Source organism: Panthera leo, chromosome B4, assembly GCF_018350215.1.
Source record: "Panthera leo isolate Ple1 chromosome B4, P.leo_Ple1_pat1.1, whole genome shotgun sequence".
NCBI lineage: Eukaryota > Metazoa > Chordata > Mammalia > Carnivora > Felidae > Panthera > Panthera leo.
This window is the reverse complement of record NC_056685.1, coordinates 21,513,233-21,530,496: the sequence shown is the minus strand read 5'-3', so window position 1 is coordinate 21,530,496 and position 17,264 is coordinate 21,513,233. Positions and strand designations below refer to the sequence as shown.

The following is a 17,264-nucleotide window of genomic DNA, read 5'->3' as shown; positions in this document are numbered from 1 at the left end:
TACTGACTTCAAGTCACTGAGCAGATGTTGAATATATTTCAACAACATTTACTTACTGGTTGCATTTAGGTATGTAGTCAAGTAATTTTTTTTAAATGGTTATTTATTTTTGAGAGAGACAGAATGCAAGCAGGGGAGGGGCAGAGAGAGAAGGAGACACAGAATCCGAAGCAGGCTCCAGGCTCTGAGCTGTCAGCACAGAGCCTGACACGAGGTTCGAAACCATGAACCTAGAAATCATGACTTTAGCCAAAGCCGGATGGCTCAACTGACTGACCCACACAGGCCCCCCGTGTAGTCATGTAATTTTTGTCTCAAGTATCAAATGGACCCTTTCTCTTGTTTCCCCACAGTTCAGCAGGAAGCAGGTTACAACTTCACGGAGTCTCACTGTCATTTTGGGAACACTGGGAAGGAAGAACCACATGCTGAATACCTCAGAATTCCTACTGCACATGCCCAGAACGTATCCTTGGTCTTTAAGAAGGCTAGTTTGCTCCCAATTTCCCTGTGTAGCCATTGCTGTTAATGCACTGGAAATATCCTGAAATCCTCAAAGGAAATTCTGGTATTAGAGAGATAAAAGCTTGGGGCGCCTGGGTAGCTCAGTCAATTAATCATCCGACTTTGGTTCAGGTCATGATCTCCCGGTCATGAGTTCAAGACTTGCGTTGGGCTCTGTGCGGACAGCTCAGACAGAGCCTGGAGGCTGCTTTGGATTCTGTGTCTCCCTCTGTCTCTGACCCTCCCCTGCTCATGGTCTGTCTCTCTCTCAAAAATAAATAAACATTAAAAAAAATTAATAATTAAAAAAAGAGAGAGAGAAATAAAAGACTTTTACCACACCTCAGCTTACCCAGGATTGGCCACTCCTTGGATGACATCTATTTCTTTCAGGAGAAACCATAACCTCAACAAAGGTATGCGATTTGGCCATATGTCCTTTAAAATGAAATCGACCAAGAATCAATCACCAACCAAGGGTCAGACTCCATTATATCAGCACAGCGCACGGACCATTAGTTATCCAGTATATATCAGACTGCAGATCTTGGCTGTTTGTTTTTCAATCTCACCACATCTAGGATTCCAAAACTCCTGGGGTTCAACCTTACAGCATAGTCTACTATTTAAAAGTTTAAAAGAGTGTGGAGAACGTATGCCAAATTTTAGTAGTGGTTTCGTCTGGCTGGTGGATTACAGGTAGCTTTTCTTTCTTTTTTTTTTACACATCTCTATTTTATGATATTTCTACAAGCCATTTTGGATGTAATAAAAATGTTAAAAGAAAGTGTCAAGAAGAAAAATGTTCTCTTGGCTTTGTATAGGACCTTGCCTTAGTCTGGAGAGAGTTGATGCTGGAAAGGGAGAATGGCTAGTTAAAAGTAGGAAAAGAATGGGGACCCGAACTAGGACAGTAGAGGTGAAAAGATATTCAAGCGGCAGAACTGACAGGAGTAGGCAACAGGGTACAAAAATGGTAGTGAATGTTTAAAGATGACCCTCAGGTTTCTGGCTTAAGAGAGTTAGTGAATGGTGCTACCCAGGTAGGAGAGGCAACAAGTTACCGTGTGATAGGAAAGATGGGGGGTTCAGTTGCAGACCTGTGGAGTCTCTGAGGTAGCTAGGGGACCGTCAGGCAGAGATTACTAGCAAAAAGTTGGATTTGGAGCCCAGGAGAAACGCTGAAGAGAGGGTCAGGCTACGAAGTTGTTGCTGAGGTGAGGGCAAAAGTCACTGTTCTAGATGAGATCGTTGGAGAGAATGTGCAGAGAACAAAAGGCAGCTGGGAAGTACCCCTGTTCAAGGCGTGAACAGAAGACGAAGAGCCCGAGGAAAAGTTTTCCAAGAAGGAAAGAGCAACCCAGAAGAATGGGGCCACAGAAATGAGGGGGATGATGGCAGTCCCTCTCAGTGACCACACACTTCCTGTGGGCCAGCTGCTGCGTTTCACCCCATTTGGCAACCCGGCAACCCTACATGGATGACATGACCTTGCTCCTTTAGAAAGAACTTGTGGGGTATCTGGGTGGGTTAAGTGGGTTAAGTGTCGGACTTTAGCTCAGGTAACGATCTCATCGTTCATGAGCTCAAGCCCTTGCTGACAGCTCAGAGCCTGGAGCCTGCTTTGGATTCTGTCTCTCTCTCTCTCTCTCTCTCTCTCTCTGCCCCTCTCCCACTTGTGCACCCACGTGCTCTCTCTCCCTCTCAAAAATAAATAAACCAAAAAAAAAAAAAAACATTAAAAAAAAGAAGGCAACTTGTTACACCCAGAAGACAAGAAGTTTCCCCAGAGTCACGCAAGCCATAAAGGCAGAAGCCAAGGGCACCTGGGTGGCTCACTCGGCTAAGCGTCCAACTTGGGCTCAGGTCATGATCTTACAGTTCACAAGTTCAAGCCCCACATCAGGCTCTGGCTAGCTCAGAGCCTGGAGCCTGCTTCTGATTCTGTGTTTCCCTCTCTCTCTGCACCACCCCCCCAACTTGTGCTCTCTCTCTCTCTCTCTCTCTCAAAAATAAAAACATTTAAAAAATTTTTAAATAATAATAATAATAATAGACAGAATCCAAACTTGGGCCTTCTGACTTTGAAGTCTTTCCTCAGTGTCGTGCTGCTTTATTAGAATGTGTGGTAAATCAATCACTCAGGCGGCCTCTACCAAGATGGAATCTAGAATCTAGAATCACAGTTCTTCAACGATAGGAGGGATGGCTAGTCGGGTTTTCCTGGTACAGCTGCATCAACTACCCCGGGAGCCCCCTCTTTCATATCCAGCAGTTTTCTGTAGCTCTGAGACCAATGCCCTGTTGTCTGTTGGTACTCATACCCTACAAATTGTTAAGTGGGTTGAATATTACCCCTGCAAATAACTGAGGGAACTAGGTAACGGTACTGACGTACGTGTTGAACACTCATGGGGCACGCCGCTGATTTCCTAAAAAAAAATTTATCTTTTGAGGAAAATAGCTGCACTTTCTTATTTAAAAAGCAAGACTAATCAAAAGATGAAATTATAAACAATACTTTTAGAGATCAATAACAATCGTTTAAACAGCCAAAGAAATATGTGAGATTTTGATGTATCAAGTAATTCCAGGATGTTCCACTTGAACAGAATAGAGTAAACATTTGCCAATGGATTAACAAGAGAGCACCCGTTAGAAATCATACAACTGTGGGACAAAAAGAAGCCACGACATAGACTCATAGATAGTTTATGGGCCACGGAAAAAAATTAATAAAATATTATGGTGGAAATAAAAAAGTTCAAGGGCACAGGTGACCATACCTAGTTTCTTAGGCATTTACTAAATGCCTCTGTGACTGGCAGATTCAGATGCAAGAAAAAAACTCGGGGATAAAGAAGATGTGGTATATATATACAACGGAGTATTACTCTGCAACAAAAAGAATGAAATATTGCCATTTGCAACAACGTGGATGGAACCGAGGGTATTTTTTTTTAACGTTTATTTACTTTTGAGAGAGGGAGAGAGACAGAATGCAAGCAGGAGAGGGGCAGTGAGAGAGGGGGACACAGATCTGAAGCAGGTTGCAGGCTCTGAGCTATCAGTACAGAGCCCGACGCGGGGCTCGAACCCACAAACCGTAAGATGATGACCCGAGCCCAAGTCGGATGTTTTAACCAACTGAGCCACCCAGGCGCTCTGGAACTAGAGGGTATTATGCTAAGCAAAATTAGTCAGAGAAAGACAAATATCATACGACTTCACTCATATGTGGAATGTAAGATACAAAACAGATGAACATAAGGGAAGGGAAGCAAAAATAATACAAAAACAGGGAGGGGGACAAAACATAAGAGGCTCTTAAATATAGAGAACACACTGAGGGTTGCTGGGTGGGGGGGATGGGTTAAATGGGTAAGGGGCATTAAGGAAGACACTCGTCGGGATGAGCACTGGCTGTTATACATAGGGGATGAACCACTGGAATCTACTCCTGAAATCATTGTTGCACTCAATGCTAACTTGGGTGTAAGTTAAAAAAATTTAAAAAAAATTAAAAAAAAAAGAAAAAAATTCGGAAGCTCTACTTCTCTTAAGAGACAGTAAATTTCAACATGCAATACAATGGCACGAAAGTACAATAGCTGAATCCAACCTACTTAATTATTTTGCCCCCTCCAACAGGATCACCATAGCAGTTTTTCTTTCTTGAGTACTCAGTGAGATTGATCTGGGTACTCCAGATTTAAAATTATGAAAAGATTTCACTGACTTCACCAACACTACAGTGAAGCGAGTGAAGGATTGATCGGGAATCCCCATTTCCTGGCTCGCTTAGTCCCTTCCTGTAACTGCACATCACAGTTCTTTAAAGAAATGAAACGATTAGCCCGGGAACTGGGACCCCAAACAAACGTAAGTATATGTCGTGGCTAATGAAGATATACAAGATCCAGAACAGATCCTCACCCCAGGGATATAGGAATACCAAAGAAACTCGGTTCCTACTCTTGATATAGTGTTCTTGCTTTTTTTCAAGATTGTGTGTGTGTGTGTGTGTATGTGTGTGTGTGTGTGTTATAGCGTTTAATATTAAAGAGTCGAAAGAAAGTATTAAGTAAAAATAAAAAAGCCAACTCGAAACAAATGAGTTCAGAGATGGAAGAATAAGGGATGATAGAGAGTACTTTTGTCAGTCATGTGAGAGCAAAAGGGCACGTATACGCCAGGGATAGAAACATATTTAGCTGCCATGAGTTTCTAATAAAATATGGAGAGATATTTGGTAGAATCTGACAGATTAGATCAGATTAGATTAGATATACATGTTTTTGTTTGTGTTTTGAACTTGGTTTTTTCTTTTTTTTTTTTTTCAATATATGAAGTTTATCGTCAAATTGGTTTCCATACAACACCCAGTGCTCATCCCAAAAGAACTTGGTTTTTTCTTAAGTTCATTTCTTTATTTTCAAGAGAGAGAGAGAGCCAGCAGGGAGGTGGCCGTCAGCATGGAGCCTGACGCGGAGCCCGATCCCATGAACCATGAGATCACGATCTGAGACTAAACCAAGAGTCGGACGCTTAACCAACTGAGCCATCCAGGTGCCCCTGTGTTTTGAAATTTAAGGTAAAAATTAAAAATGGCCTGGGGAGGGGGAAAGAGGCGCCTGGGTGGCTCAGTCAGTTAAGTGTCCAACTTCGGCTCAGGTCATGATCTCAAGGTTTGTGAGTTTGAGCCCCGCGTCGGGCTCTGTGCTGACAGCTCACAGCCTGGATCCTGCTTCGGATTCTGTGTCTCCCTCTCTCTCTGCCCCTCCCCAGCTTTAACTCTCTCTCTCTCTCTCTCTCTTTCTCAAAAATAAATAAACACTAAAAAAATTTTTTTTAAAAAGACGCATTCTTAAGGGAAGACATCACCACAGGGTTTTTTGGAATGCAAGGGATAGTGTAGACTGGTTCACACTGTATCAGTTCTGAACAGAACAGGACAACGAATGTTGCACTTCTAGAATTCTGGAACATTCTTTCTGACTCTAAGATCTCTCCTCTGTGGTGTTGTTCTTGGCTGGCTCTACTCACGCCACAAGAGAATTTGTTAATTTGAAGAACCTCTTGCCATCCCTGGTACAGCTGGAAGAACCCCAGCTCCTTGCTGCCCCCAGTTGTGCTGAGACACGGTACCCCCACCTCTACCACCAACCTCTGAACTCCCGTATGAAGCTACCTAGATTGAAGGCTTCTGGCTTCTGTTGGCTCTCTACTTGTATTATTTTTTTAAGAGCCTTTATTTTTTACAGCAGTTTCAGGTTCACACAAAAATTGAGCAGAAACTACAGAGATTTTCCTCCTCCATCCATGCATACCCTCCCCCACTACGGGCATCCTACACCAGGGTGTTATATTTGTTACAACAAATGAACCTACACTGACACGTCATCATCTCCCAAAGTCCATAGTTTGCAATAGTGTTCATTCTTGGTGTTATACATTCTATGGATCTTGACAAATATATAATGACTCGGGCCCACTGCGCTAGCATTATACAAAATAGTTTCTTTCGCTGCCTGAATTTTGATTAATTCTTAAGTTAGAAACGCTACGAATCAAATTTAATTAATTGAAGAGACACTTGAATAATAAAAACAAATTGCTTAGGTCACTGCCACATGGAACAGAGATGGTTAAACGATATATAAAAAAATGTCTGTTTGCTTAACTCACTACCAAATTATTCTTTGTAGGTAACATAATTGTATAAGGGGGAGGGGGTTACAAGGTCTTAACTAAAGTTCAGCTGCTAGCCAATTGGTCCGTGTAAAGCTGACCACAGACTGTACAGAATGAAAAAAAAAAAAAAAAAAAAGAATGAACCACGGGTGAAAATCAGAAGTACAAATCAGAGTTTAGTGTCTTCTAAGGTCATGGTCTCCCCAAAATACATCACTCAGAGGACCCATGGGAAACTTCACTGATCAGTAGACACTTCACTGAAACCGCACTTTCCCTGTTCAGCCTACACTTCACAACACATAGCCACTTGTCTTCTCATTACGGGTTGAGCTTTTCATTCACTGTTTCCTGATCTCTGAACCTGAGAATTTTCTCTGCTTCCCAGATGCCTTGCTCATTCGGTGCTTCTCTGAGGCTACTCCCTTCACCTGAGATGCCCGGATCACCAGACATACAAACCTCAACTTCATCTCCTGTAGCTGGGGTTAATAATATTTGCTTTCAGATGTGTGTGTTGAAGCATTAAACAACACGTGTCCCTATTTCCTAACATAGAAGTCATTCATAAACAGTGAATAGTTTTCTTATCTTCTGGACTTCTAAATTTACCTATAATTGTTTTTGACAAATATTACAAATCTTAATGTGTATTTTCCCCTACTGTTAGATTGTAAGTTTCCTGAGGCCAGGATCTGCTTTGCTCATCTTGGCGTCCCCTTAAAACAAAGCAACTTTAGGGGTGCCTGGGTGGCTCAGTTAGTTAGGCGTCCGACTCTTGGTTTCAGTTCAGGTCATGATCTTATGGTTTGTGAGATTGAGCCCCACGTCGGACTGCACACTCACAGGACAGAGCCTGCTTGGGATTCTCTCCGTGTCTGTCTGTCTGTCTGTCTCTCTCTCTCTGTCCCTCCCCCACTCACATGCACATGCTCTCTCTCTCTCTTTTAAAATAAATAAACTTTTAAAAAATAGCAAGTTTAACCACAAAACAAATGTATAAACATGACATTTAGGGACTGTTAGAGTATCAATTCTATCTGTAGTACAGACAAGTGAACCAACTTCCCTAGGACAGAGAATGTGCTAATTACTTATTAACTTGACTCAAACCTAGTGTCTTGTTCATACTAAGAATAATTTCCCACAAGGTCCTGATAATCCAAGTTCACAACACAGCACTAAATGCAATTACTGATCCAAGGATGATGAACCCCAGAAATCTCCAAGCTAATGGAAGATTAGGTTGTCAAAGTCATGAACTGCTTTAAATTTCCTTTCTCTCCCTCACAAAGAGATGTGGCTGAAGTTCATTCACAGCTACCAGTCTGTGAGGGGGTAGTGGTGTGCCGGAAAGAGGCAAAGGCTCGGAATCTGACAACCTAAATTCCAGTTGTGGGGCGTGAACTCATGAACCAGGAGATCATGACCTGAGTGGAAATCAAAAGTCAGTTGCTTAATGGACTGAGCCACCCAGGTGCCCCTGTTGTTCTTTCTTTAAATATTCCTTTCAATAAAATAACGTGATGTCTGGGACTTGCTTTAGAACAGAGATGGGGCAGAAGGTACAGGATAAGACGGGAAGCAGGCTGGCCACATGTTAATGATTGCCAATGCTGGGGGATAGATACATGAGTGTCCTAAAAGATCCCATCGCAAAAAACTGGAATTAGGCAACGGCACACCGATTAAGAATGAACTTTAATGTAATTTGAGAAACAAACCTTAGCTTCTGGAGTGCTGCAGAAGATCATTTTAGAAAGTCAGAGAAGCTTTTGAAAACCTGATGAAATGTACATACAAAAAAACATTGTGCAGCCTTCTTTTAGAGGGATCTCCAGAATCCTGCAGTTCAGCCAAAGATGCCCGTTGGACTCTGGTCCCTAAATTGCCATGGATTCCGGTCAAGGTCCCTGTTTTGGTAAGCCAATCTTTTTATTTTAGAGTAAAACACTGCAGTTCTGGGAGACCTTTGGTCCAATGCCCGCATATGAGCCCAGGGACCCTGATATTCACCAGACAGTTCTTTCCCGTCTCTCTTAGGGAGAGAAAAAAATGGAATTAACAGGCTATGACTACTCTTGAGCAACTTACCACAAGGCTCTGCAAGCTGTTTCCCAAAAGACAAATATTGCAGCAAGGGAAGCATATCTTATGTTTGCAAAATACCTATAAGAATTTTCTCTCATTCTAAAATGTGTTCGCCCTTGCCAGTTAGGGTAGTTTTTAGAGACAATCTGCCCCGTGGACATGCCTCCAATGGGGAGAGAGCCGGGCTAAATGTTTTCTCAATGACATTTTTTATCTACAGGAGGTGGTAAGGGCAGAACACTGTTGCCCTTTGGAATAGAAATGCACTCAGGGTCATAGACCCCAGCTGGTATTGCAGGCAAATTCCTTTGTATCCTCTTTCGCCCAAGTAAGTAAGAGTGGAGGATTGTCCCAAGACTTTATGAGGAAATATCTCATTTATAAATGCTCAAAACCAATGAGAGTAATATCTAGATATTGCTTAACACGGTTTTGGGCAGAAAACCAAGGGGATAGTAGAAAAACCTTTTGACTAATCATCGACTTTTGGTGCCCTGAAAGCTCTACTCATTGCTCACCCTAGAGAATTGAAAGTATGCTTTTGGCAAGGTCTAAAGCAAATATGTTTAAAGGTCAGATTACTCTGCCAAAGCATACACATAATCGATGCATGCATTGATCTTCATCCTACATTCTGTGCTTCTTGAATTGTGTTAATGCAAGTGAAATGAAAACAGAAGCCAAAAATACCATGACTTGCCAAATACGGTGGAGTTTCATTATACTCAAATTAATTTATGTGGCTGTATCCAGGGAATTTAACTAGAAGCCTTTGGTGTGGGGCACAAATGGGAAGAGAAGGACACAAAAGCAAATGGGTGGCAAGGAGAAGGAGAAGGGGGAGAAGGATGAGGAGAAAGAGAACAATTTAAGTAGCACACTTAAGTGATCACTCCCAGTGGCTGCATGAGTGTGTGCCCAAGGTCAAATGGCACCTAAGGAGCCACTTGACCCATCTGAGGCAATACTCCTGACCTCCAGGACATCCAGGGATTCACAAATAGGTCATTGAAAAACTTAGTTTTCCAAAGGTAACTTTCACTAAGTGTCACCATTAGAACATGCAAAACACTTCGCTGTTTAAATTCAACTTGGGGGCAATATTTTGCACTACTTTCTAAATGGTACCACTCAATGCCAAAATTATATGCCTATTTTTAAATTATTAGGAACTATTTTGCCCCCAATGATAATCAACAAATTTAAAATACCCTTTGACTGTGAATACCATATTTAAAAGGCAACTTCTCTGGGAGCCTGGGTGGCTCAGTCGGTTAAGCGTCCGACTCTTAATTTCAGCTTAGGTCATGATGTCACAGTTCATGAGTTTGAGCCTTGCATCAGGCTCTGTGCTGAGCGTGTGGAACCTGCTTGGGATTCTCTCTCTCTCCCCTCTCTCTGCCCCTACTCTGCTTGCTCACTCTCTCAAACAAATAAACTTGAAAAAAATAATAAAAGGCAACTTCGGAAATTACCGTCGTACAGACCTATACAAATTTTGGAATACCAGTCAAGAAACAAACTCCTTTGGTGTGAGAAACACACTCATAGTTCCCAAATAAAAGCATGCATGGACATCTTCATTGGTCCTTTGGTTTTTCTTGAATTATTATGGGAGAGGAGGGAGACAAAAAGTTGGTCATAAGGTCCATTTTCTCTCTATCCTGATTAACATGTTTTAATTATATTTTAATTGAAAACAACAATGGCATTTTGAGGAACCAGTGGCCCATCTAGTATATCTAGTATATTGTCCAGATTGGACAATCAGAGTGCATCCTTTTTAACATTCCCTTCTATATGTCAAAAAGTAATAATCATGCAATAATCAGTAATAATCATCATTTTCTTGATTTGTTCTTTAGTTTTCAAATAAATAACTTATGATGAAATATTTTTCATTTCAAATTTAAAAAGATGTCATTCAGGGGCGCCTGGGTGACTCAGTAGGTTGAGCGTCCGACTTCGGCTCAGGTCATGATCTCGCGGTCTGGGGGTTCAAGCCCCGCGTTGGGTTCTGTGCGGACAGCTCAGAGCCCGGAGCCTGCTTCGGATTCTGTGTCTCCCTCTCTCTCTGCCCCTCCCCTCCTCATGCTCTGTCTCTCTCTCTGTGTCAAAAATAAATAAACATAAAAAAAAAAAGATGTCATTCAAATTCAATAAAGTATTTCATGTGTGAACTAAAACGCACACTTAACTCAAAATATTTCACCTCGGCACTTCATGCTCTTTTCCACGATTTTAAAATCTTAATGCGAGTAGGAACACTACAGGCTCACAGAGAATGACAGATCTGAAGGATCTGATTGTGAGGAGAGCTCATTTCTTGTCCTCACAATGCCTGTGCTATCGTCGTGGGTTTCAAGCATACCGTTAAATGAGGAATGTGGAACGTCACAGGGCTTGGAAAAGGCCTTTCAAGTTAGTTCCAGAGATGCTAAGCCTCCATGAATTTATTCTCTGAATGAAAACCCATGGAGAGCCCTCTGAATAACCGGAGGCTCTCCAAATTAACTTCCAGTTACAATACAGTGTCGATTGAAGGATACGAAACGAAAAATGTGTTCATTTGAAGCTCGCGCCGCAACAGACTCAACTCAATCGTGCAAAATTGATTTGGGGGGAGAGGCACATTTTATTACTGATATTGCTTACAAGTGCCAGCACACGATGAGTTTTTTTTAAAAGAATCACATCGACTCTTTGTCACTTTGATGATTGTTTTTGAATTCTCTACATCAGGGTACCCCTTTATTGCCTGCATCCAGAGCTGACCACCCTCACCTTTTCTCCCTTGGTACATCACTTTGAAGATTACTCTGTATCTAAAAAACTTAACTTCTTTCACAATAACTTAACGGCTTTTCACAATTTTACGGTAATTCATAAGGTGACTACGAGGTACTAATGCCTGCTTGCTCTTTTTTTTTTTTTTTTTTTTTTTGAGAGAGAGAGAGAGAGAGAAAGAGCGAGCCTGAGCAGGGGAGGGGCAGAGAGAGGGAGAGAGAATCCCAAGCAGAATTTACACTGCCAGTGCAGAGCCTGTTGTGGGGCTCAAACCCACGAACTGTGAGATCATGACCTGAGACAAAATCAGAGTCAGATGCCTAACCAACCGGGCCACCCAGGTACCCCACCTGCTTGCTCTTTGGTATAAATAAGTAGCCCTGAGGAAATGTTTCAGGCAGGCCTCCTTATATGTCACTGTGCATTTTTCAGTCCTGTTCATCCAACCTGGCCTAATAATCCCCCTGTCTCAGGCTACTTCTGTTCTCCTATTGGACATATTAGGGACACCAATGTGCTCAGACACATACGACATCATTCCCACCATAAAGGAGCTGGATGTGTCGTGAGGTGGTCCCTGCCATCTTCTAAGACAATCAGGAGTGGAGGCGATAGGTAAGGACCAGGAGAAAGATGGATTGTTTTTCCTCCTGTGGACCCACGACCTTAAAAAGGCGTTGGAGAGGACCACAAAGGGCACTGTTCCCCTCATTCTGACTATAAGATACTTAGGGAAAGAGGAAATAAATAGCCCTGACTAGAGAGGGTCTCAGTGGAGTCAAGAAAGTGAAGAAAACAGTACAAGACAGTTGGAGGCAGAAGGGGATGTGCTTGTTGCTCACGGAACAGGAGCTCTGGAAAGCGCCGGAAGGGCTGGCAGGCTTGTGGAAGGGCAGTTGGATGAGGGAAGATGTTTGGGGCAGTGAGGGATGAGAGAAGGCTAGTGATAGAGATGAGGGAATATAGGAACTGCACCCCAGGCCAAGGCCAATGGGAACAGGCTATAAAGCCCTGGGTAAATCCCCAACAGAGGGCACCTGCAAAGGGACTCCTTGGGCCCACCTAGAAGAAAGCCTCAGTGATGCCCTGTTTGGCAGTTTCCTTTTTGGGGGCTGGCGGGTGTAGGCAACCCCAGAGAGGGGCAGGTCTGGAAGCCTAGAAGCAAGAATGAGCCAACAGGAGCCCTAAGACTCTTCACTTGCTTTGCAATTCTGGGACATGGGCTAAGCATACAAGTTCTACTTCTCTTACTCTTGAAGCCCGTTGAAATAGTATCTTCTGTGAGGTGCCTGGAAATCTTTCAATTCAACAAGTCTCTCCAAGCGGTTTTTATCGCTAGGGAAATTAGGAAACACTGCCCGGAGACAATAACACATCCACCGGTGTGCAGGGCACCGTTCTAAGAACTTCCACGTTTGCTCATTGACTCCTAACCACAACGGCCTGGAGTGTGGTCTTCTTTTCACAGACTACCTGCCCCTCTTCACCAATCCGTGGTGGGTGGCTGTTCCCACTTGAATCTCAGGGCAATCTCATTTCACATATCCACCCTCTCTCGGGGAAGATTCTGAATTCTCCAACGCCTGCCTTGAGATTAAGCACCCGTTTGCAGTTTGCAGATCTCTTTCTTTCGCAAAGCACATCGTTAGGTTCGTTGCGTTACAGAGGGGCTCCAGATGTATTGTTGTTTCTAAGAAATCAGAGCCATTCCGCTTTTTGTCCCAGTGCCTTGGGCAGCGTCAGCGCCTACCTTGATCTTGAAGATGTGGAGACAGAAGTTGGCAGTAAACCGGCTTTGAAAGCAGAGACCTTTTGAGTAACTCTGGCTGAGAGTCAGAGTCCTGCAGAAATTGAACCGGGAAAAGGAAAACAGAAAGATCATCTGGTTTGGCTGGCCCACCTGGCACCGGATGCTGGCCAGGAAAGAGAATTTCAGGGCAGAAGACAAAGGTAATAGATATTTCCCGTCTCCTGTCACACCCTTCTCCCACACACTTACCCACTCTGAGCAGCTTCCCAGAGACTAATAGTTTCCAGTTTACTAAAAGCCTATACTCATCTTTCCTTTTCTAATTCCTTTTACACTTGCCTGTACGTCACAATCTTCACATTTTAGGCCTCTCTGGTCTCTGATTAGTCAATAGCACAAAAGCTAACACTTCCATTCATCTCAAACCTTGAGACGATTACCGCAAATGGGAACGCTAACCATTTTTCTCATCAACAATTATCCCAACTCCTTCAGCATGAAGGTGCCTTTTTTTTTGTTGTTTTTTTTTTTTTGCTCTGTAATTCAGACTCTCTTTCTTGAAACTCAAAACATGCATGAAGCACCTACCACTATTCTTCACGGTTTTCCTTTTTTTTCCTTTTAAAAAAAAAAATTCATTCAGGTTTTTGTTTGTTTGTTTGTTTGTGTAATCCTAACAAACCGGAAGGGGGGGGGAGGAAGACATCCATACCTCTATTTTTTTTTTTCTCCAGATAAAACTGAAAAAACAGATGATGAGGTTAGTAATTTGCCTGAAATCGTGCGGCTGGTAGGAGAAAGAAGCAGGATCGGAGCTACGTCTGACTTCAGTCTGTGCTCTCTCCACCATATTGGGACACTCAGCGTGCAAGCTGTTATGTTCATTGCTCTGCATGTTTATCTGTTATCTCCTCAAATAGATGAAAACCATGTTCGCAGAAAACACGGAGTGCTTCCTTGTACTGGCGCTGTGCTGGGCACTCGGTTGGAATGACATAAAATGAAGCGACTGCTTCTCTCATTGGTCAAGCCAACCTCTCTAAATCGGCTGCTGAAAGCTTCAAATCAAAAAGCTCCTGAACCAAAGTGACTCTTCAGAATTTATAGCAGAGTCACAAACCGTTTGGTGACATCGCCTGAATGTTGGACTACTGCTTAGACCATCTCAACATCCCTCGTTGTTGGGGATCCCACACCCCGTGCGACCTCCTTGCGTGACACCTCTCCACTCTGTAGTCACTTGACTTCAGCGATCTAGGAGCTGTGTTCTTAGCAACAATTATCTTGGATCATTCAACAGGGGAGAAGGCTTACCTTGCTCCCTCCATTGAAAACCCCTCACCTGGAACTGTAAAATGTTCTGTCAGGACGTCATTTGTAAATATTTAATGGTCTGTGTGTTCTGTTTACTGGTTTGCATGCCCAGTAATAACAGTTCTGTGCAGAAACTTAACTATCGAGTGGATGAGATGGCATGATTTGTAGATCTTTTTCCGGAACTTCTGACGGAGGAACAAATAGAGAGTAAAGATCATCTTTCGTCTAAGAAAGGAAGGTCTGGGTGTTGGGGGGGAGTTTAAATTCTGTTTGCTCAGGGTGCCTGGGTGGCTCAGTTGGTTAATGTCTGACTCTTGATCTCTGCTCGGGTCATGAGGTCATGACCTCATGGTTCGTAAGTTTGAGCCTCGCATTGGGCCCTTCACTAACAGCACAGAGCCTGCTTGGGATTCTCTGTCTCCTCTCTCTCTGCCCCTCCCTTGCTCATTCTCTCTCTCTCTTTCTCTCTCTCTCTTTCTTCCTCTTTCTCAAAAATAGACTTTAAAAATTAATTAATTAATTAATTCTCTGTTTGCCCAGCCACCAGTTTCTAGACCTTCAACCTGACTCTACCAACTTCTCTCCATTGCCCTTGACCCCTCCCCAATTTGCTCTGTCATCCTTTCTGGCCTTGACTATTGCAATAACCCCTCAACTCTTGATTACTGCAGTTTTTTTCTCTAGTCAACACAGAGATATTTTTAGACAGTAAATCGAATATTTTGTTTGTTGGTTTGTTTACGCGCCTGTTTAAAATCCTTCCATTTCTTTCCAGTTTCTGTAGAACAAAGTCCAAACTCCTCACCATCGCCTACAAGACACTCCAAGGCCTGGCCCCTGCCCCTGTCTCCAACCTCATCTAGGACGTCAGTACCTGAATGTCTGTTGAGTGAATGAACGAGTGACACTTTTTCTTAAATGTTCCAACATATGCCACCTGCACAAAAATCATAGTGCTAGAACATAACAAACTTATTGTCGTGTGTTCACTTGGACAGAAGCTACTTGGTAAATGTTACAGGTGAACATGTCTATTACCAGTGTTATCTCTGCCATGTTCACGAAAAGAAAGCTCAGAGCCAGTGGCCCCCAGGTGGGGGCCACGGAGGCTTCTCGGGGTGCAGAGCAACCCGCGGGCCCCAGGCCCCTGGCCAAACCCGCTCTCGCGCCCCAGCTCGGGAGGGCCTTCCTGCACCTGGAAGCAGCCCCGCGTCGCAGTGACGCCAGATGGGGTGTCGTGGTGGCTTCTTGGAGGTGCGACCCGGCACTTTGAGGGGAGGAGCTTCATACTGGTGGGGGCCAAGATGCTGCAGGTGCCAGAGCGCCCTCACCGAGCACTACCGGGGCCTGCAGGGGAAGCCCTTCCACCCAGCCCTCATCAGCTACGTCATCAGCCACGTGAGCTCCGGCCCCATGATGGCCGTGGTCTGGACAGGCCCCAGCGTGGTCTACACCTCAAAGCCCTGGAAGGACACACCGATTCAGCTGAGGCTGTCCCATCACCAACAGGGAGGACTTCGGGGTCCGCATCAGCAGGAACGTCATCCACACCAGTGACTCCGTGGAGGGGGCCCAGAGGGACAGCCAGCTGTGGTTCCAGGGCTGTGAGCTGGTGGACTGGAAAGCCACCAGAGAAGCAGCTAAGGCCACCAGAACAGTCAGGCTGCCCTCAGCCACCTCAACAGCCACTCAGGATCAACTACCTCTGTCGTAAGAACTTGAGCCCACACCCGTGCTCTGCCCATCTGTCCCAGACCACCTCCCTGTCCACCTTCCACCCCACCCCAGCCCAGAGGGGTTGAGCAACCAACTTGATTTATATGCCTTTTAGTATGCTGAGCCAGCAAGAGATTGGACCAAATCCTCTCTGTACCAAAGTGCCAGACAACCCTCGGGATGTCTCCGAAAGTGTGTAGTGTGACCTCCCTTCCCCCGGGGGGAACGTTAAATGCAAAGTCGTCAGAGTTTGAAAGTAGAGATAAAGCTTACTCTCTCACAAAAAGAAAAAGAGAAAGAAAAAAAGAAAGTTCAGCTTGACTCCAACCCTATCTCCGCAGGTATTTTGTGAGAGACTTTTACTTTTACCTTTTTGGCTGACAACTAATAAGACAAAATCTTACAATAATATCTATATTATGTTAGCCAAATAGTATATTCTATAGGGTCATCCTATTTGTACTAAGGGTCATCAGTGTTGCCTCGTATCTATTAGTTAAAATCAATCAAGGACCAGTAGCTGTTCTGGTGATGACAGATTTGATTGTCAATCACTATATCAACTGGAGGGTCTTTTTTAAAATGTCTTTATTTATTTTTGAGGGAGAGGGAGAGAGGGAGGGGCAGAGAGAATGGAGGACAAAATGGGTTCTGTGCTGACAGAAGCGAGCCCGATGTGGGGTTCGAACTCACAAACCCGTGAGATCATGACCTGAGGCTAAGTCGGATGCTTTACCAACTGAGCAACCCAGGTGCCCCTGGAGTGTCTTTAAAATTCATACAAAACATATTTTTTAAAGGCTCTCTTTTGGAATTTAAGTAAACAACCATTGTTGACCATTTGGGGAAGCTCACCACCCTTTTGTTCTAGTAACAACACCTAATGAACACAATAGCCAGGAATGAGTGAAATTTAAAGACTGAGAAGTGTCATACGGGTATGATCTGTGACTAGTTAACAAACATCACTCAGTTAATGGATTTCACATGGGTGATGGGCAGGTTTATTAATATGCTGATTCTATTCTGGGAATCCTTATTAGAAGACACGGCTTTCATCTTTAAGATGTCAAACGTGCTTCCAATGGATGAATTATCATGATACAAAAATAGACTGCAGATAAAGCCCTCAATTTCACCACGAATGCAGAAATCCAGATTGTTACTTTTTAGAAAGGTAGGGGACTTCAAATAAAGACATAAAATTGGTTGGAAAACACGGGCTACTTTTCTAGATTATGATTTTCTTAGCCATCACTTACTTAACAAATATTTATTTACAGGGGGTCAGGCAGGTAAAAGACCTATCGGGGTTCTAAGAGTAGACTCTTCAAATCATGCTTAAAGGCTCAAAGTGAGTACTTACTTAAATAGGCCAGGGATACAGTTTCATGACCCAGTAAGA

The 17,264-nt window shown here is 43.6% G+C and overlaps 1 pseudogene; it reads left to right on the top strand.

The window, feature by feature from the left end:
- Positions 1 to 12,986: 12,986 nt before the first annotated feature.
- On the top strand, positions 12,987 to 15,857 carry LOC122225314 (annotated as a pseudogene).
- Positions 15,858 to 17,264: the final 1,407 nt, after the last annotated feature.